The sequence below is a fragment of the Macaca mulatta genome, chromosome 18 (genome assembly GCF_049350105.2).
Source record: "Macaca mulatta isolate MMU2019108-1 chromosome 18, T2T-MMU8v2.0, whole genome shotgun sequence".
NCBI lineage: Eukaryota > Metazoa > Chordata > Mammalia > Primates > Cercopithecidae > Macaca > Macaca mulatta.
In genome coordinates, this window is record NC_133423.1 from 79,922,905 (window position 1) to 79,944,813 (window position 21,909).

General features: G+C 41.6%; 1 protein-coding gene and 1 long non-coding RNA gene across 6 annotated transcripts in view; one reads left to right on the top strand and one right to left on the bottom strand.

Moving 5' to 3' along the window:
• LOC106994412 (uncharacterized) overlaps nt 1-21,909 on the top strand; it is a 121,962-nt gene that overhangs the window by 26,924 nt on the left and 73,129 nt on the right. Inside the window, exon 2 of the long non-coding RNA XR_013408352.1 lies at nt 4,519-4,614. This is a non-coding gene — a long non-coding RNA (uncharacterized LOC106994412). The remainder of the gene's footprint in view (nt 1-4,518; nt 4,615-21,909) is intronic.
• The window catches only part of LOC106994413 (uncharacterized), a 73,064-nt gene that overhangs the window by 16,226 nt on the left and 34,929 nt on the right, over nt 1-21,909 (bottom strand). For 2 of the 5 annotated variants that reach the window (XR_013408348.1, XR_013408350.1), the window contains exon 3: nt 6,168-6,302. The exons of 2 other annotated variants lie outside the window; for them this stretch is intronic. The gene's annotated coding sequence lies outside the window, so the exon portion shown is untranslated. Of the gene's footprint in view, nt 1-6,167; nt 6,303-9,491; nt 9,590-21,909 lie in introns of those variants that run through there. One more of the 5 variants, XR_013408351.1, reaches the window with a different exon arrangement.

Sequence of the window (21,909 nt, forward strand, 5' to 3'; positions counted from 1 at the left end):
GAAAAAAAGAAAAAGAAAAATATTTGAATCTGTAATCACACTTTTGTGTTGGAAAAAAATGGAATCATTCAGGTACTAGATGAAATCATGGGGTAATTTGTTTTTGTAATAATCTTAGAAAAGGAAGAGCTTTCTATGTGTGATACCAAATCCAGAGTCTGTATCGTGTGTAATAAAGAATAAAGAAGTTTAGAGAAAAAATAATAAAGGGCTTTGTCCCTGGTTCCTGGGAGTTAATATCTAACTTCTTGGAATTTCCTGGGTGATAGGAATGTCTTTGTTATTCATGGTATGCCCTGATAGTTTATTCTAATAAGGTGACTCATAGGAGGATCTTAGACAGTTTCTAAGAGATGACTCGAGACAGGGGCTGGCCGGTGACAGAAAGACCAATTATGTGATTAGAGGGTTAGAATTTGAGCCAAGTGATATCAGCCCTGACCTCCAGGGAGGGGAAAGGGGCGACTGGAGACTGAGTTCAGAAAGTGACCAGTGTTTCAATCAATCATGCACACATAATGAAACCCAACAAAAACTCTGAACTTGAGGCTCAAGTGTGTATCCTGATTGACAGTACTCTGCATATTGTACACACCAATGTGCTCAGAGGATGATGCATCCCAACTCTGCAGGGAGAGGCCACCAGAAGCTTCCCATCTAGGACCCTCCCAGAACTCTCCCTATCTGTCTCTTCTTTTGATTGATTCATATTCATAATCCTTTTATGATAATAAAACTGTAATTTTAAAAATTGTATAGCTCTTTCCTGAGTTCTATTTATCTTTCTAATGAATTATGAAACTTGAGAGGATTGTGGGAACCCTGAACTTGTAACCAGTTGGTCAAGAGTGAAGGTGGCCTGGGGACCCCTGGGCTGGACTTGCAGCTGATGTCTGACGTGAGCCTCATTTCAGGCATCAGCTGCAAGTCCAGGGGTCCCTAGGTCCCCAGGAAGTTTATCCTCACTCTGGATGCTTATTGTCAGAAGCCATTGCACTCTTTTAAAAAGGACTGATAAAGCTGATAATATTAAACTCAAAATTTTCTACACAACCTCCTCAGAAGTAATGTAAAAAGACCAACACAAACTGGGGGAAATGTTTGCAACTCATATTACTGAAAATGACTAATTTTTCTAACAAATAAAGAACATCAGTACTTTGGGAGGCCAAGGCAGGAGGATCACTTGAGCCTAGGAGTTCAAGACTAATGTGGGCAACATTGTGAGACCTCATGCCTACAAAGAATTGTTTTAAAATTGGCCAGGCATGATGGTGTGCACCTGTAGTTCCAGCTACTCAGGAGGCTGAGGTGGGAGGATTGCTTGAGCCGGGGAGGTCAAGGCTGGAGTGAGCTGTGATTGTGCCACTGCACTCCAGGCTTGGTGACAGAGTGAGACCCTGTTTCAAAATAGAAAGGAAAAAAAAAGAACATCTACAATACAAAAAAGATGAAAAGCCCAGTGAAAAAAGAAGCTTAACCGAAAAATGAAATATAAATGTCTTTTAAATTTATGAAAAGATGTTCAACATCACCACAATGAAAAGTTGCAAAATGATACTTCCTGAGATGTAAAATTTTTACCAGATAAGTAAAAATCAAAAAGTTCAATGACAAACTGTGTGTGGAAGAAGTAGGAAGTAAGCACTCTCATTCTTTCTGGAGGAAGTATAAGTCTGTATGTCCTCCAGGAAGGCCAATTTGGCAATAACTATCAAAATATTACTGCAAGCTGGATGCAGTGGCTCATGCCTGCAATCCCAGCACTTTGGGAGGCTGAGGTGGGTGGGTCACCAGAGGTCAGGAGTTCGAGACCAACCTGTCTAACATGGTGAAATCTCATCTCTACTAAAAATGCCAAAAAAATTAGCCAGGCATGGTGGCTGGCGCCTGTAATCCCAGCTACGCAGGAGGCTGAGGCAGGAGAATCACTTGAACCTGGGAGGCGTAGGTTGCCATGAGCTGAGATCACAGCATTGCACTCCAGTCTGGGCAACAGTGCGGGATTCCATCTCAAAAAATTAAAAAAAAAAATTTAAAAAATTTTAAACCCAAAATATTACTGCAAATGTCTTTATATGCAGTCGTGTTAGTTTTCAAAACCGATTCTATGGATATACTTGCTCGTGTGTAAAATTATTTATATACAAATTATTTACGACAGTATTGTTTCTAGTAGTAAAATATTGGAAATATTCTAAATATTCATCAATAGGAGAGTGGTCAGATAGTTACGCGACAACCATACAATAAAAATAATTCCTATATCCATAGCAATAAATGGAAGCTTTTATGTACTTCGTGAAAAATATAGTAAGTGAAAAAGAGGGGTCCAGCAAAGTGGGTGTTGTATGCTACTAGTTTGTAAAAATTTAAAAAGAATAGCAGAGGCGTACTGGTCTGCTAGGGCTGCCATAACAAATACCATAGACTGGGTGGCTTAAACAACATAAATTTTCTCTCAATTCTGAAAGCTAGAAATCCAAGATCAAGGTGTCAGCAAGTTTGGTTTTTCCTGGAGGCTCTCGTCTTGACTTGCAGATGGCCATCTTCTCCTTGTATCTTCACGTGGTTTCCCTCTGCATGTGTTTGTCTTCGTCTCCTCCTCTTATAAGGACATCATATTGGCATAGGGCCCACCCACATGACTTCACTTTACCTTAATTATCTCTTTAAATGCCCTATCTCCAAATGCAGGACATAATGGGGATTAAAGCTTCAGCATAAGAATTTGGGGAATACAAATTCAGTTCATAACAGGGCGCAATAAGGAAAATAGATATACAGATCTATGTCTATATATGCATAAAATATCTTGGATATACACAAGAAACCATTAATATCATTTGCCTTCAAGGTGCAGCCCTGTGTGGCTGGAGGAGAGGAGGGAAGGGCGACATTTCATTATATGCCTTTTTGAAGTGTCTGAATTTTGGATCATTGTTTATATTTAAAAATATACAAATTAAAAATTGTTTAAATGAACAAGTTGGATTGGAGTCCAGGACTTCACACCATATATGGCATCTGGTGGGAAGACTGTGTATCTGCTGATGAAATAACAAGTCCTCACACTCTTCCAGGATAGTAATTGTCTGCCTGGCACTTATGTAATGGAGATAAACCTACTGGAAGCCAATACTATCACAAGATGAATGCTTCCTATTTTAAAGACAAGCACCTGAGCATTTATCTATTTTCACAATCCAATTTTCTGTGACAGCAGCATTTTTCCATCACTAACTTCAATGTGCAGGATAATGCATTTGTAGCTGACAACTATTTTACAAATAGTAAAGAATGTAGCATAATAATGTATGTTCACTTGGGCTAAGACATAAGTAATTGAACATTTTTATAAGGTAGCTATAGCTGAAATAATACATACTTTATTGCCACAAGATAGGGGAATAATAGCTATGCCTTAATAATCTCAGTGTTAAGAATAAATTTCCCAACACCTCTTAGAAAGGTGAAAGAAGTATAGACAATAGGACTAGAAATACTACATGTTTTGAGGAATAGTAATAATAACTAGTGGTGCAGTTGTTTTGTGCTATATATGTTCAAAGTGCTTTTCACTTGCTCATTTATTCCAACTATTATTTGAAGATAAATTTTGACTCATATTTTATACATGAAAAAAATATGAGGTGGTATAGCACAAAAATGGCCAGCATCGATTCTGAGTGCTCATGAAATTCACAGACTGTTTGTGTGGTATTTGTTATATCTAGAGATATTGCCAATTTAGAGAAATTGGACCATTCTTAAATTGGCTGATGGGTCCTCCTTATACCAAGAAAATGTGATTCAGGGACCAAACCTGAAGTTAAAAAACATGCAAGAGAAGACAAGAACTCCTAGACAGTACATATTTGTTTATTTTTTGAGCAATAATTGCAGTATACCGAGAGTTTTTATTTCATTTTATCTTTACCATGAGAAATACACAGAAAAATTCTCATTTTTAAAAACTCTCAAAGACACATATTAATAATATAATGTATTTAATAATATAAAGACTGTGTTACTTTCTGCCTATGCTATTGAATATTTCAATACATATCTGCAGATGACCCTAAAAACCCACAAAGTCCAAAACTGAAGTATGTGATAGAATTCCAATGACAGACAGTAACTGAACATGAAAGAGTTCTTCTTTCCCCTCCAAAATTAACTATTCAGCCATCAGCTATGTAGAGCTGAATGGGACAGCCACTCTCCAAGGTTCTGAGGACCTGACAGGGTCCCGGTCTACTCTTCTTATCACAGCATAATGAATGCATTTGCAGATTGAGAATATTCACTCCCTGATATGGTTTGGATTTATCTCTCCACCCAAATCTCATGTTGAATTGTAATCCCCAGTGTTGGAGGAGGGGCCTGGTGGGAGGTGATTGGATCATGGAGGTAGATTTCCCCCTTGCTGGTCTTGTAATAGCAAGTAAGTTCTCACAAGATCTGGTTGTTTAAAATTGTATAGCACCTCCCCGCTTTTCTCTCTTCCTCCTCCAGGCATGTAAGATGTGCCTACTTCACCTTTGCCTTCCACCGTGATTGTAAGTTTCCTGAGGCCTCTCCAGCCATGCTTCCTATGCAGCCTCTAGAACCGTGAGTCAATTAAACCTCTTTTCTTTATAAATTACCCAGTTTCAGGTATTTCTTTATAGCAGTGCAAGGACAGACTAATACACTCCCTCACTTTGGTTCCAAGTGAAAGATCTGTTTGTGATTATACCACCAGGAATTCACTTGAGTTGCCTATGGACTAGACAGAGATGAGGAGCCTGTTCAGGGAATACTTAAACTAATCAAAGCAACTTTACTAACAGGCTTATCCCAGACACAAGCTCTGAAATAGTTGGTGATGGATTCAAAGAATGAGGAGGCCAGGTGCAGTGACTCATGCCTGCAATCCCAGCACTTTGGGAGGGCCAAGGCAAGTGGATCACGAGGTCAAGAGATCGACATCATCCTGGCCAACATGGTGAAATCCCGTCTCTACTAAAAATACAGAAAATAGCTGGGTGTGGTGGTGCGTGCCTGTAGTGCCAGTTTCTTGGGAGGCTGAGGCAGGAGAATCACTTGAACCCTGGAGGCGGAGGTTGCAGTGAGTCAAGATTGTACCACTACACTCCAACCTGGTGACAGAGCAAGATTCCATCTCAAAAAAATAATAAATAAATAAAAATTAAAAAAAGAATGAGGAGTACTATTTTCAAGTTTAGCTACATATAGCTACCCTACAAAGATGACCTCCTGGGAACCACACTTTCTGATATTCATGTCTTGGAGAGTCCTCTCCCACATTGAATCTCTGTTGGCCTGTGACTCACATCAACCAAGAGAATGTGGTAGAAATCTTACATGCCAATTCCAGGCCCAGCCTTAAGAGGCTTGGCAGCATCCGCTTCTCATTTTTTGGATCACATGCCTTTAGGAACTTTTAACTACCATGTGAAAAGTCACATGAAAAGTTACCACATGGAGAGAAGTCCCAAGACTGGAGGGAGAGAGGCAGTGTGTGTGTGTGGGGAGACAGAGAGAGAGAGAGAAGAAGCCCAGTGGAGCTCCAGCCATTCCCTCCAAGGCTGCATGTGGATGAATCATCTTGGACCTCTTCAGCCCAAGCAAGCCACTGGCCTCACATGGAACAGAAGAACCACACAGCTGAGCTCAGTCAGAATCACAAGAGATAATAAAACATTGTTTGCTTTAGACCACTGAGTTGTGAGGTGGTTTGTTACCCAGAAATAAAGAACTGAGACACAGATCCAGACCAATTTCATCAGAAATGTGCTAGGCATGTCTGTCTTGTTGCCCACTAGCATCACAAATTCAGCTTGCCCACAATGGAACTAATCATTTCCCCCATGCCCTCTCCACTCCTGTGGCCCTCATAACAATGACTGTACCACCATCCACAGAGTTGCCCAGTGGCCCTCTGGAACGAAAGGGAGAAACTCATTAGGTTTAAAGCTGAGATGACTGGGATAATACATACCCAGGCCTAGCAATGATGGCCTTCTGATAAAACACTTGAATAAATGAACGAACAGATGCCATTCCACAAATTGTCCTGTACTCTCATATTTCCATTTCTCATGCTGCCTTTTTTACTCCCAACACTATCCCTCTTATAATTAATTAGCTTAACTCCTTACCTGTAAGACCAAGCTAGGGCAGGGTGTGGTGCTCAAACCTCCTGTAATCCCAGCATTTTGGGAGGCTGAACTGGAAAGATTGCTTGAGGCTAGGAGTTTAAGATCAATCCAGGCAGCACAATGAGACCCCCATCTCTAAAAAAAATAAAATTAATAAAATTTAAAAAAAATTAATTAGCTGGGCATGGTGGCACACACCTTTCTCAGCTACTGGGGAGGCTGAGGTGGGATTATCGCTGTGCCAGGAGTTTGAGGTTACAGTGAGTTATGACGGCACAGCTGCACTGCAGCCTGAGTGAGAGAGCGAGAGCCTGTCTCAAGAAAAGAAAAAGTCAGAGTTAGAAGTTCCCTTTTCCTGGTGTCTCCCTGCTCTTCACTTCTCCCCTGTGTTCCCAGAACAGCCACACACACTGTGAGGGCTATGGCATGGTGAACAGCACATGCACACAAACGGCACAGTAGCTTCTGCTGCATGCCATGGGGTAGCTGTGTCTTTGATGTGTCTCCTGATGTTTCTCTCCCTTATCACTCATCACTTTGCTTTATACCACTGAAGAAGCTCAGCCGTCAGGGATTTCACTCAAGTGAAAAGAATGAGCAGGTACTGCCTAGAACAGAAAAGTCCTTGATCTGCTTTGAACCAGAAAGTCAAGGCTGACTTTCTGGAGCCTGTCATGAGACAACAATCAAACAATTCAGACTTTTGGGGACAAAAAGGGATTTTTAGACTCCCCTTACAGGCTGACTTGAACTAGACAGTTTGGGGTCCAGACAGTCCTACTGACTTTCGGGGGAGGCTCACAGAGAGCTGGGGAGCCTGCCATGGGGCTCGTGCATATGGGTGAGCTGACCAGGAGCAAGGCAGTCGCTACCACTGGGGTCAGATGGAGGTCCACGCTGAGGCTGGGAAGACCCTGCAGCTCCCCAGAGCTGGGGTAGGGTCAGACAGGTGAGTTATAAAAGCCCCAGACTCTGTGCTAAGACACCAGACCCCAACTTATTACAGATCAGCTTCAGATATATCAGTGCCCAGGGCCTGCACAGCTACCAAAAGAGTCACGTGGGGGCCAGGTGCAATGACTCACACCTGTAATCCCAGCACTTTGGTAGGCCAAGGCAGGAAGATTGCTCGAGTCCAGGAGTTCAAGAAGAGCCTGAGCAGCATATCAAGACCTTGTCTCTACAAAAAATATTAAGAAATTAGCCAGATGTGGTGGCATGCACCTACAGTCCCAGCTACTTAGGAGGCTGAGGCAAGGGAATTACTTGAGTTCTGAAATTCAAGGCTGCAGTCAGCAATGATTGTACCACTGCATAACAACCTGGGTGACAGAGCAGGCTCTGTCTCAAAACAACAACAACACATAAAAAAAATCAGGTGAGGCCACCATATAAGAGCAGAGACCACAGGCCATCACTTCAATACCGGGGTCAGCTGGAGCCAACAGAGAAAAACATGTCAGGAGGAAGTTCTTCCTTAAACTCAGATGCACCTTTGGAAGGAGGAGGAAGATAGAGGAAAGAGGCTAGGTAGGGAGTGTCCTTCAAATTGACTGTTCTAAACTGCAAAGGGCTGGAAGAAGTACATTTAAAGGACACATTTAAGTTTGTCCCATCAGCAAGAATCTCACCCAGATCCAGATGAGCTCAAACAGAAATAATAGAGGTATGTTGGTTTTGCACATTTAAGCGTACTGCATAAATTTCAACTCCCACTGCAATCATTCAGGCTGGGTGACCTTGATCAGGCCATTAATCCTCCCAGGTTGCCGCTTCCCCATCCATAAAGTGAGGATATTGGTACCTACATCAGAGCCACTTGGTGAGGACTCAATGAACTAAGATCTCTCCAGAACAGTGCTGGAAGTAGGGTCAGACCTAAATGTGGCAGGAGTGTCCATTCCTTCTATGATAATTCCACGAAATTTGTATCACTGACTGTCTTTACCATCTTGCTATCTAGGCATCGAGTTCACTAGATTGTGAGCAACTCAAAGACAGACTATTGTTTTGATTTTGTGTCTTTGGCGCTGAGCATAGGGCTGGGCATGTGGTAAGTGCTCAGATATGTTTGTTGAATCAATTTCTCTTGACAGGTAAAGATGAGACAGGCTCAAGGTTGGGAGGCCTCCAGAAGGAAGGCTGGCAGCATAGAGAACAAGACTCTCAGAAATTCGACTTGGCCCTGCCACCGGGAGCCCTCTCCCTCCCCAGCAGGACCCATCCATCATGCAGGAGCCGCCGTAGAGCCCTGGGTTTGATGCTTTGGGCCTTACTGGTCAAGGCAGGCCTAGGCCGTTGCTGTTCACAAAGGCTGTCAGATGCTAATGACATGAGGACGCTGGCCATCTGCCACTGGAACCTGAACAGCTGCTTAGCAGGGAGAGGCGTGCCATCTCTCCACCAAGAGTCTGAAGGTGAAGCTTCAGGTCTAAGAAATCATGAGCAAAAGCCAGGCAGGAAGGAGCAATGAGGAATTTGCTTGATTAATGGGAATAACTGATCTACTGCATATTTACTCCATACCAAGCAGTGTGCCCAGACTTTCTGTGTCACCTCATCGAATCTCCAAAACTCCAGAGAAGATTCAGGATTACGAATCCCAGTTTACAAGTAAAATAATGAAATCCACAGAGAAGTCAAGTTATTTTCCCAGGGACACAGAGCTAGCAAGAGGTGCAATGGTGACTTGGACCTAGGCGGTCTGACCCCACACTGGGGCAGACCAGCACATGCTGCCCCGAAGTATGAAGTATTGCTGAGCTGAAGGCAGTTAGGAAGAAACAGACCCAGGAAAGCTTTCTGCTCTCCCTCTATTTGCCTAAAATCAACACATAGATTTCCAAAGACAAAAGGTATCCTGGCCACCCACCACTTCTACAGAGAACAAAGTTTAACCACTGAAGACAACTTTGGACTCTTATTGGCCTGGAGATGATACATGAAGAATGCTTTGCTAACCAACCTTTGGCTGCCATTTATTTGTCTTATTCCAAGATCTTACCTCCAGAAAATCAAAGTCTTTTTCCTTGTCCTGTAAGTTCTCTAAAAGTTTACTGTTCTTACGTTGGTTAAAGTTAAACAGGTATTATTTAGTTTTTACACAAATTGAACATTGAAATAAAAGCACAACAGGATTATCATAAAACACTAATCTGCTCTTTTTTACAGTTTACAGAATTTTCAGTAAATTTTCTGTAAATTTTACAATTTTCAGAAAATTGTGAAGGGTTATAAAAGGTTTATGAGAATCTTGCCTTATGGTCAAACTGATTAAAATCAGACAGATTTGTGGAACAGACAAAACAGCATGTGGAGACTCACACTGTGGACTTTTGCTGCAAGAATCACTGCAGGAACATACTAGGAAAACCGAAAGAATTCACGGATCCTTTGACGTAAATAGCATGCTGCTTCAAATTCTGAAAGACACGTAAAAAACTGTGAGTCCTCAAAGTGTAAGAGGGGGAAAACCTGCCTCTGAACACATATCCCCACTGGGGAATCTGAAAATCCAGATTACAGGAGAAAGATTTAACCTTACCTGGAGCTGAAACGGATTCAGTGTGAAACATAAATGTAGAAGCGGTGGCAGGAAGAGCCTTGTAGGCACTCCCATTCTCCAGCTCAAGCCCAGGGGAAACCATCCCTGACTCCATCTCACACGGGCCCTCGGGGAAGGCAGCCAGCAGAATTTGGGAGGGGTTACAGGACGAAAAAAGCTCCCAAATGAACTTTGTAATAATTTTGACAAGGGCAAACTCTCTTGAGCAGAATCCGGGGGGTGAACAGGAACTGCTACAGAAAGGAGTGCAGGAACCACAGCTGACAGTATGAGTAGACGGGGAGGAAAGAACGCTGAAAGCAATGCTTGCTTTCTCAGAAGGGAAGCTTATAGCCTGGGGCAAGGTCTGAGTCCTGCATGCAAGCTGCCTAGAGATAAACTTGGTGCTGTTATTGGGGCATAGCAGGAGCAAGACTGACCTCGCCAGCTGTGTAGGAGCTGGGTGATGCCTATTGCTACCAGCTTTCCCTCATTCCCTGGTGATACAGGCAGCCATAATCCCCCCTGGGAACGTAACTCCATTGGCTCAAGAACCACTCCCCATCCACCACAGTGGCCACAGCAAGCCCTGCCCAAGGAGAGTCTGAGCTCAGACCCCCACAACCTTGCCTCACCTAATGGTATTTCTCTACCTGCCCCCATAGCCCAATCATAAAAAAACATAAACTTTTGGGAGATTTATGGCCCCACCCATCACCTGGGAAACTAGAGTACTTCCTGTGGTCAACTCAGGGCAAGCTTATATTCCCTACTATAACTACAGCTGGTGCTCTCTTAAAAGTGCCACCTCCTGACTGGAGGCCAACCAACTCAGGCCATTACAGCAACTCATGACAGAATAACCCTGCTCCAAGGAAGGAGAATACAATAGCTAATACTACTGCCTGCAACATCCTGGCTAACCAGGGGTCCTGAGTCTGTCCACATGACAACTTCACCGCTAGCATACATTCAAGAAAGCCAGCACACTAAGCATATCTACAACCAAGGACTTTCACAGAGTCTGCTTCATTCCCCTGCCACCTCTACCAGAGTAGGTGCTGGTATCCATGGCGGGGAGACCTGAAGTTGTATCACATCACAGGACTCTTTGCAGATATTCCCCAGAACCAGCCAAGAGCCTGGAGCCCCACTGGGTGGCTAGATGCAGAAGAGCAGTAACAATCATTGCAGTCTGGCTCTGAGGAAGCCCCATCCCTAGGGGAAGATGGTGTAGAATACCCTGTGGACAAACGAATCTGAACAGCAGCCCTTGGGTTCTAGATTTTTCCACTGAAGTAGTTTACCCAAATGAGAAGAAATCAGAAAAGTCATTCTGGTAATGTGACCAAAAAAAGGTTCTACAACATCCCCAAAAGACCACATTGGCTCCCCAGCAAGGGATCCAAACCAAGAAGTCTCTGAATTGCTAGATAAAGAATTCGGAAGGTTGATCATTAAGCTACTGAAGGAGAGGCCAGAGAAAGGTTAAAACCAATTTATGGAAATTTTAAAACATACAGTATAATGGATTAAAAATTCTCCAGAGAAACAGATATCATAAAGAAAAAACAATTACAGCTTCCAGAAATGAAAGATGCACTTAGAGAAATACAAAGTGCACTGGAAAGTGTCAATAACAGACTGGAACAAGTAAAAGAAAGAACTTCAGAGTTCGAAGACAAGACTTTTGAATTAACCCAATTAGACAAAGACCAAGAAAAAAAGTTTTTTTAATGAACAAAGCCTCCAAGAAATTTGGGATTATTTCAAGTGGCCAAATCTAAGAATAATTGGTAATCCTAAGGAAGAAGGGAAATCTAAAAGTTTGGAAAATTTATTTCAGGAAATAATCAAGGAAAACTTCCCTGGTCTCACTAGAGATCTAGACATCCAAATACAAGAAGCTCAAAGAACAACTGGGAAATCACCACAAAAAGATCATCACCTAAGCACATAGTCATCAGATTATCTAAAGTCAAGATAAAGAAAACAATCTTAAGAACTGCGAGGCAAAAGCATCAGGTAAACCATAAAGGAAAACTTATCAGATTAACAGCAGATTTCTCAGCAGAAACCCTACAAGCCAGAAGGGATGGGTTTCTATCTTTAGCCTCCTCCAACAAAACAATTGCCAGCCAGAATTTTGTATCCAGCAAAACTAAACTTCATAATGGAAGGAGAGATAAAGTCTTTTTCAGACAAACGAATGCTAAGAGAAATTGCCACTACCAAGCCAGCACTACAAGAAATGCTAAAGGAGTTCTAAATCTTGAAACAAAACCTCAAAACAGAACCTCTTTAAAGCATAAATCTCACAGGACCTATAAAACAATAACACAATGGAAAAAAATCAAGGTATTCAGGCAACAACTAGCATGACGAATAAAATGGTACCTCATATCTCAATACTAACATTGAATGTAAATGACCTAAATGCTCCACTTAAAAGATACAGCATGGCAGAATGGATAGAAATCCACCAATCAAGTATCTACTGTCTTCAAGAGACTCACCTAATGCATAAGGAGACACACAAACTTAAGGTAAAGGGGTGGAAAAAGATATTCCATGCAAATGGAAGCCAAAAGCGAGCAGGAGTAGCTATTCTTGTATCAGATAAAACAGACTTTAAAGCAACAACAGTTAAAAAGACAAAGAGGAACATTATGTAATGATAAAAGGATCAGACCAACAGGAAAATATCACAATCCTAAATATATATGCACCTAACACTGAAGCTCCCAAATTTATAAAACAATTGTTATTAGACCTAAGAAATGAGATAGATGACAACACAATAATAGTGGGGGACTTCTATACTCCACTGACAGCACTAGACAGGTCATCAAGACATAAAGTCAACAGAGAACAAATGGACTTAAGCTACACCCTAGAACAAACGGACTTAACAGATATTTACAGAACATTCTTCCCAACAACTGCAGAATATACATGCCTTGCATCAGCACATGGAACATTCTCCAGGATAGACAATATGATAAGCCACAAAACAAGTCTCAATAAATTTAAGAAAATTGAAATTATATCAAGTACCCTCTCAGACCCCAGTGGAATAAAACTTGAAATTAACTTCAAAGGAACCCTCAACACTATACAAATACATGAAAATTAAATAATCTGCCTCTAAATAATCTTTGGGTCAACAATAAAATCAAGATGGGAATTTTAAAATTCTTTGAAGTGAACAATAATAGTGACACAACTTATTAAAACTTCTGGGATACAGCAAAAGTGGTGCTAAGAGGAAAGTTCTCAGCATTAAATGCCTACATCAAAAAGTCTGAAAGAGCACAAATAGATAACCTAATGTCACACCTGAAGGAACTAGAGAAACAAGAACAAACCAAACCCAAACCCAACAGAAGGAAAGAAACAGCAAAGATCAGAGCAGAACTAAATGAAATTGAAACAAAAAAAATACAAAAGATAAATGAAACAAAAGCAGGTCATTTGAAAAGATAAACAAAATTGATAGACCGTTAGTGAGATTAACCAAGAAAAGAAAAGAGAAGATCCAAATAAACTCAATTAAAAACAAAATGGGAGATATTACAACCGTTACCACAGAAATACAAAAGATCATTCAAAGCTCTGAACACCTTTATACACAAACTAGAAAATCTAGAGGAGATGGATAAATTCTTGGTAATATACAACCCTCCTAGATTAAATCAGAAAGAAATAGAAACTCTGAACAGACCAATAACAAGTAACAAGATTGAAACAGTAATTTAAAAATTGCCAACAAAAAAAAAAATCCAGGACACAGATGAATTCACAGCTGAACTCTATCAGACATTCAAAGAAGAATTCATACCAATCTTACTGAAACTATTCCAAAAGACAGAGAAAGAAGGAATCCTCCCTAAATCATTCTATGAAGCCAGTATCACCCTAATACCAAAACCAGGAAAAGACATAACAGAAAAAGAAAACTACAGACCAATACTCTTGGTGAACATAGATGCAAAAATCCTCAACAAAATACTAGCTAACAAAATGCAATGGCATATCAACAAGCTAATATATCATGATCAAGTGGGTTTCACACCAGACATGCAGGGATGGTTTAACATATGCAAGTCAATAAATGAGATACTTCACATAAACAGAATTAAAAACAAAAATCATACGAATGTCTCAATAGATGCAGAGAAAGTATTTGACAAAATTCTAATATCCCTTTATGATTAAAACCTTCAGCAAAATCAGCATAAAGGGACATACCTCAAGGTAATTAAAGCCATCTATGACAAACCCACAACCAATATGACACTGAACAGGGAAAAGTTGAAAGCATTCCCCATGAGAACTGGAACAAGACAAAGATGTCCACTTTCACCCCTGCTATTCAGCATTGTACGGAAAGTCCTAGCCGGAGAAATCCAACAAGAGAAAAAAATAAAGGGCATCCAAATCAGTAAAGAGGAAGTCAAACTGTCACTGTTTGCTGATGATATGATTGTATACCTAGAAAACCCTAAAGACTCTTACAAACTGATAAATGAATTCAGCAAAGTCTCATGATACAAAATCAATGTACACAAATCAGTAACACTGTTTATACACTAACAATGACCAAGTTGAGAATCAAATCAAGAACTCAACCCCTTTTACAAGTGCAAAAAAAAAAAAAAAAACACTTAAAAATATACATAATCAAGGGGGTAAAAGATCTTTACAAGGAAAACTACAAAACACTGCTAGAAGAGGTCATAGGTGACACAAACAAATGGAAACACATCCCATGCTCATGGGATGGGTAGAATCAGTATTATGAAAATGACCATACTAACAAAAGCAATCTACAAATTCAATGCAATTCCCATCAAAATACCATCACCAGAACTAGAAAAAACAATTCTAAAATTTACAGGGAACCAAAAAAGAGCCCACATAGCCAAAGCAAGACGAGGCAAAAAGAACAAATCTGGAGGCATCACATTATCTGACTTCAAACAATACTCCAAGGCTATAGTAACTAAAACAGCATGGTACTGGTATAAAAAATAAAGACATTGACCTATAAAAGAGAATAGAGAACCCAGAAAGAAAGCCACATATTTACAGCCAACTGATCTTCAACAAAGTAAACAAAAACATAAAGTAGGGAAAGGAACCCTATTCAACAAATGGTGCTGAAGTAATTGGCAAGCCACGTGTAGAAGAATGACGCTGGATTCTCATCTCTCACCTTACACAAAAATCAATGTAAGATGGATCAAAGACTAAAATCTAAGACCTGAAACCATAAAAATTCTAGACAATAACACTAGAAAAAGTCTTCTGGACATTGGCTTAGGCAAAGAGCTCATGACCAAGAACTCAAAAACAAATGCAACAAAAACAAAGATAAATAGTTTGGACCTAATTAAACTAAAAAGTTTCTTTACAGCAAAAGAAATAATCAGTAAACAGATAACGCACAGAGTGGGTTTCTGCTTGAAATATTGTCAATCCTTTCTGTTTTGTTTTTCAGAGCCAAGAAAACTTTTGGGGGGTTACTATTTACAGCTTTTGGCAATTGAGTGGAGCATACACCTATGAGCAAAATTTGGAGCGTAGTTCCTTCTACCTGATTTCTCTAGAATTTCAAAACTATTCATGAGTATTCTTAACTTATGGCAATATAGTTATTTGCATAAGTGCAATAAAAATCTGTTTTCTTTGTAACAGGACACAGTTGGAGAAACTGGTTATTTTACCAGGGCCTTGGCTGGAATGGTATTCTTTTAAATATAAACAGACTGCTTTAAGGAATCAAAGTTGACTTATAGAGCCAATAAAAGCCCCTAGGGAAAGCTAGTCTCATTCCTTGTCTACACAGTCTTTGTACAAGGTTCCTGACCTGCGGGTAGGTAAAGAATAAAGAATGTCACTTTCTGACAGGCCCAGGAGCTGCAAGTTATCTTGGGACCTCAAGAGGAGAGGAATTTACCCCTCAGGCAGTTATTTGCAAGTACAAACCCGTGGCTGGGCTCAAGACTTTGAGAGGTCCAATCTGAGATTCCTTGTGGAACAAAGTTCCATCAAAGCCAGTTTTAAAAGAGCCTGTATGGTGAATAATTATTCTTCATGCACTTTATACAAAAAATCAGGCCAAGTGTAGTCAGGTTAAAACTTATCTTGCAAACAAATCAGTCTACCATGATTGGTTTTTAATAAAAGTGGGGGTTGGAGAGACAAAAAAAACCCATGAATTGCCCTCCCTGTGTTTAGCATATAATAAAGAAAAACCATAAGTATATTCAGTCAGGCAGTTCATACTGCTGCTCTGTCTATTGAGGAGCCATTCTTCTGTTTCTTTACTTCTCTAATAAACTTGCTTTCACTTTTAAATGAATTTAGTGTTCTTTGTTGAGGATGCTATATAAGCTGAAATCAAAGCCACTTCTTTGAGAACTACTCAATTTCTGAGTGATTCCATGTGTATGTGAAACAAACATGTGAATAAACTGTTGGGTTTCTTCTTGTTAATCTGTCTTTTATAACTGGAATCTGTTCCAACTAAGAACCTATGGTTGTCACTATTTTTCTCCAGCACCATACGGGGGACCCACCGAGGAGAGGGTCACATGACACCACATGTGCTTCTCATCAGCCTTAGAACACTTTCCAGCTGGGACATACTCCTGTGTCTCATCTTTCCTACTAGACCAGAATTTGCCACATCTATTCTCTTTTTAGTCCATCTGACACACCTATCCTCCGCCCCACCACACACACACTATACACGTGCAAACATCTCCAATTAAATTAGACTATAGAGGGCTTTGGGATGGAGGGAGGTGCTAGGACCCCAAGCCCTGCTCTGCCTGTAAGCAGCAGTTCACTGACCCATTTGCTTTTCTGAGAAATGTGACTAGATAACTCCTGAGAGCTTCCAGCTCTAACAGTCGATCATCTAGTAAATTGCTACCCAAAATGATTCTATTTCACAGGACTGTATCCAGCCTATGTGCAGATTATCAACCCCCAGGTAGGCTCTGGCAAAGAAAAAATGCTAGCCACCTACTTTGCAGACCCTGAGGCTGTGGTTTATATAAATAGGGACTGCTGTGGCTTGAAAGCCTGTGTTCCTGAGGCCAGGCACAATGGCTCATGCTTGTAATCCCAGCAGTTTTGGAGGCCAAGGTGGGAAGATTGCTTGAGGCCAGGAGTTTGAGACCAGCCTGGACAACATAGCCAGACCCCCTCTTTACAAAAATAAATTAAAATAAAGCATTTAGCCAGGTGTGATGGTGCACACCTGTAATCCCAGCTATGTAGGAGGCTGAAGTAGGAGGAACACTTATGCCCTTGAGTTTGAGGCTTCGGTAAGCTATGATTGCACCACTGCACTCCAGGCTAGGTGACAGGATGAGACCCTGTCTCGAGAAAAAAAAAAAAGAAAGTGTGTGTTTCCTATCAGTAGCCTTTACCCAGAAATGTCATGAGATCATCTCACTAGGCAGCAGACAAATTATATCAATTCTATCCATTACACAAATACTGCAGACAGTTTCCTCGATTTGCAGCCCCTGGAGACTCCAGAGACAGGGCATTGACAGCAGCATGTGATATTGATATGCTCAAATCAATGTTTTAAACATTGACCTCCAAAACTAATAAGACTAAGGAAAATAAGCAGCCCAATTTCTATTTCTTCAATCTTTGAGCAGGAGCAAACCAGACTTTTTGGCCAAATTCTTAGATTTTTAGCAGAGCAACAAGAATGTTGACACTTAACAACTTCTGAAGGACCTACGGAAATTGCTCAACAAGAGGGTGCAGATGCGTGGGCCGCTCAGGTAACTGGAAGCCCTAGGGAGCACTTCCCCCTGCCGCACCGGCAGGTTAAGAACCTGTTGGCCACAGGCCAGGCCTCATTCATCATCACCCGGGTGCTGTCTCCTGACATCAGTGAATTTTCGGCCCCTTGGCAGCACCTGTCTGGCGGCCTGGGCGATCAGCTGCTCTCCTGTGGCTCTGGCTGAGCACAGGGGACAGCCTTGGCCCAGCCCTGTGGAATCTTCCAGTCCACGCCCTCCTCCTCTTGGCAGCCCAGCACACACACAACCCCGAGGGGACCAATGAGCAGTGAGTTTAGTTTCCCTGCATTCAATGGGAGGGCACCAGATGGAAGGCCGCAGAACGCACCAAGCCAGGCCCTTTGTGGGGAGGTGGGCTGTTGGGGGGCTGTCACCATAACAACGGGAAAAGCACTGCTGAAGTTTCTATTTTGGTGCTGCCACTAATTACTATGAATGTTTCATTCGGCCCTGTGATCAGCCATCCCCAGAGCCTCCTGTTACCGGCAGATGGCTTGTTTTCTTTTCTCTAGAAAGTTAGCCAAAGACCACAGTTGTGTTTGGTTGTTTCATTCTTTTTTAAAACACCCAGTGGCCTAAGAATGCTTTGTTTTTGCATTTTGTTGTAAGAGTCAGATGCCTCTAGATTTTCTCCAAACACACACTATTCTGGGAAATAAAAGGCAGGCCTAGTAGCATTGACTAATTTAGTGTTTAAATATATGTATGAGTGAGAAAAAGGATAGTTATGCCCTTACAAGTAGAAATACTTAGCAGATCTGACAAGTAGATACATATGAGGTTATTTTTAGAAGTGCAACTTTCCCCATTTATTGTTTTATTTTTTAAGAGTTAAGGTCTCGTTCTGTTTCCCAGACTAGAGTGCAGTGCCACAATCGTAGCTCATTGCAGCCTTGAACTCCTGGGCTCAAGCGATCTTCCTTCCTTAGCCTCCCTAGTAGCTGGGACTACAGGTGTGAGCCACCATATCCAGCTAAATTTTTTTGTTGAGATAAGGTCCAGCTATTTTGCCCAGGGCGGTCTCAAACTCCTGGTTTCAAGTGATCCTCCAGCCTTGGTCTCCCCAAATGCTAGGATTACAGGCATGAGCCACCACACTCAGCCTTCCTATTTATACACTAAAAATTTTAAGTGAAACCCCATCTCTACTAAAAATGAAAAAATTAACTGGACGTGGTGGTGGTGCATGCCTGTAATCCCAGCTACTCGGAATAAGGGAAGAGATCACCGCTCATATTGTCTTATGCCCAATTTCTGCCTCCAAAGAAAGAAGAAGTAAAAACTAAAAGGCAGAAATGAAATTCACAAGCAGACAGCCCAGAGCCACACCCTGGGTCTGGTAGTTAAAGATTCAACCCTGACCTAATTGGTTATGTTGTCTATAGATTACAGACATTGTATAGAAAAGCACTGTGAAAATCCCTGTCCTGTTCTGTTCCGTTCTAATTTCTGGTGCATGCAGTCCCCAGTCATGCACCCCCTGCTTGCTCAATCGATCAAGACCCCCTCACACGGACCCCCTCAGAGTTGTGAGCCCTTAAAAGGGACAAGTATTGCTCACTCAGGGAGCTTGATTGTTTGAGATGTGAGTCTTGCTGAAGCTCCCTGCTGAATAAAGCCCTTCCTTCTTTAACTCAGTGTCTGAGGGGTTTTGTCTGCGGCTTGTCCTGCTACATTTCTTGGTTCCCTGACTGGGAAACGAGGTGATTAACGGATGGTCGAGGCAACCCCTTAGGCTGCTTAGGCCTGCCCTATGGAGCATCCCTGCGAGGGACTCCGGCCAGCTTGAGCGAAGCAGATCCTGAGAGTGCTCCTGAGTAGACAATTGCCCCAGTGGAATGCCTCGCCAGAGCAGCGCATGGCAGGCCCCTGTGGAGGATCAGCGCAGTGGCTAAACACCTGGAAGGAACTGGTACTTGGAGTCCGGACATCTGAAACTTGGTAAGACTACTCTTTGGAACTTGCCCACTCCATTTGAGTGGAAGCGTGGCCTGATCACCCACAGTGTGCCTGTACCGGCACTTTGGTTTTTGTTTTTGACTTGACTTGGATTGCTTGATACTTTGGTTTTGGTTTTGACCTGGCTTGGATTTCTTGATACTCTGATTTTGGTTTTGATTCTGGTTTGGTATAAACTGTAAGAGTGTGTGTGTACCCTTTTTACCCGTTCTTTGTTTTGTGGTGTGCCTATGGTGTGAGCGTGGTGTTTTGTCTCGAAGAAGCATAAGTCAGGCACAAAGTAAGCCCACCCCACTAAGAACTATGCTGAAAAATTTCAAGAAAGGATTTAAGGGAGGCTATAGAGTACTATGACACCAGGAAAACTTAAAACTTTGTGTAAGATAGACTGGCCAGCATTAGAGATGGGTTGGCAATCAGAAGGAAGCCTGGATGGGTCCCTTGTTTCAAAGGTATGGCACAAGGTAACCTGTAAGCCAGGGTACCTAGACTAGTTTCCATACATAGACACTTGGTTACAGCTGGTTTTAGCCTCCCGCCAACAGTGGTTGAGAGAACAGCAGCATAAGGGGCTGACAGAGGCAAGGAAAGACCAGCAGACAGAGAAACAGGAAGAGACAGAGAGACAAAGTGGAAGTCAAGGAAAGAGGGAGAGAGAGAGAGAGAGGCAGAGAGAGAGAGAAAGAGACAGAGGCAAAAGGAAAGTCAAAGAGAAGAAGAGACAGAAAACCAAAGAGAAAAAGAAAGAGAGAGATATACAAGTAGTAATGAAAAAAAAAAAAAACCAGGCCAGGCATGGTGGCTCACTCCTCTAATTCCAGCACTTTGGGAGGCCGAGGCGGGCGGATCACTAGGTCAGGAGATCGAGACCATCCTGGCTAACATGGTGAAATCCCGTCTCTACTAAAAATAAAAAAAATTTAGCCGGGCGTGGTAGCGGGCGCCTGTAGTCCCAGCTACCTGGGAGGCTGAGGCAGGAGAATGGCATGAACCTGGGGGGCGGAGCTTGCAGTGAGTGGATATCATGCCACTGCACTCCAGCCTGGGCGACAGAGCAAGACTCTGTCTCAAAAAAAAAACAAAAACCAAAAAACAGTGTACCCTATTCCTTTAAAAGCCAAGTTAAATTTAAAACCTATAATTAATAATTGAAGGTATTCTCCATAACCCTATAACACTCCAATACCATTTTGCTGTCAGTGTAAACAAGGACATATCCTGAAAGCACTGAGGCCTTCCTATCAAAAATCCTTAACCCGGTAACCCACAGGTGGCCCAAATGCATTCAGTCTGTAGCGGCAACTGCTTTGCTAACAGTAAAAAGTACAAAAAAAAACTTTTAGAGGAAACCTCATTGTGAGTACACCTCACCCTCACCAGTTCAGAAGTATCCTAAGGTGCGGGGGGCGGCGGGGGGGAAAAAGGATGATTTAACATTAACCACTGAAAATTCCCTTAACCCAGCAGGTTTCCTAACAGGGAATCTAAATCTTAATTACCATAAAAAGGTCTGACCAGACCTAGGAGGAACTCCCTTCAGGACAGGACGATCGATGGTTCCTCCCAGGTAATTGAGGGAAAAAAGAAAAGCCATCTATACCAAATCTAAGTTAATTTGGACAAAACGAGGTCTTATTAATAGCAAAAGATAATTAAAATCCCAAACTTACAAGGTTTTCAACAGAAGTAAAGTTTGCTAAAAGTTAACAGTGTAACATGTATTATAGTAACTTCTAATCTTGTGGCCTTAGACAGTCTAGTCCACAGACATAAAGGAAGTTTGCTTTAGAAAAGAATGGTTATCATCTTCGAAAAAAAAAAAAAAAAGGAGGTGGGGAAAGGGGGGAAGAATTTATGTAAAAAGAGTGTTATATGGTAAATTCTTGTCCTGAAATAAATTAACTGGTTGTTTAAAGAAAGAAATGTTTGCAATAAGTGAGAAAGTTGAGGCATGTCGAAGAATTGTCTATGAAAGTCGTTAAAGAGAAAAATGTTATAAAAAAAGAATTTATGCAAGAAATATTGTATAATTTAAAAGTAACTAGGCCTCCTGAATGTAAAACTATTGGGAAAAAAACAGTTTGTGTGCAAGGTGTATACGAAAAGTAAAATATACCTTTGGTAAAGGATTATAAGGAGGCATTGTAATACCTAACTTTGTTTTAACATGAATAGACTCTCCCTTAGAAACCACACGTTGTTAGATACCTCACCTTGTTTTAATGTAAAAAGACTCACCCTTAGCTGAGAAAACCTGAGGGACTCCATTTGGCTCCTTCATTTGCAAGACATCAAGGGCTCCTTACCCATCCCTTTCCTCAAAGACTTAACTTGTGCAAGCTGACTCTCAGCATATCAAAGAGTGCAATTAACTGATAAGGTACTGAGGCAAGTAATGCCTGCA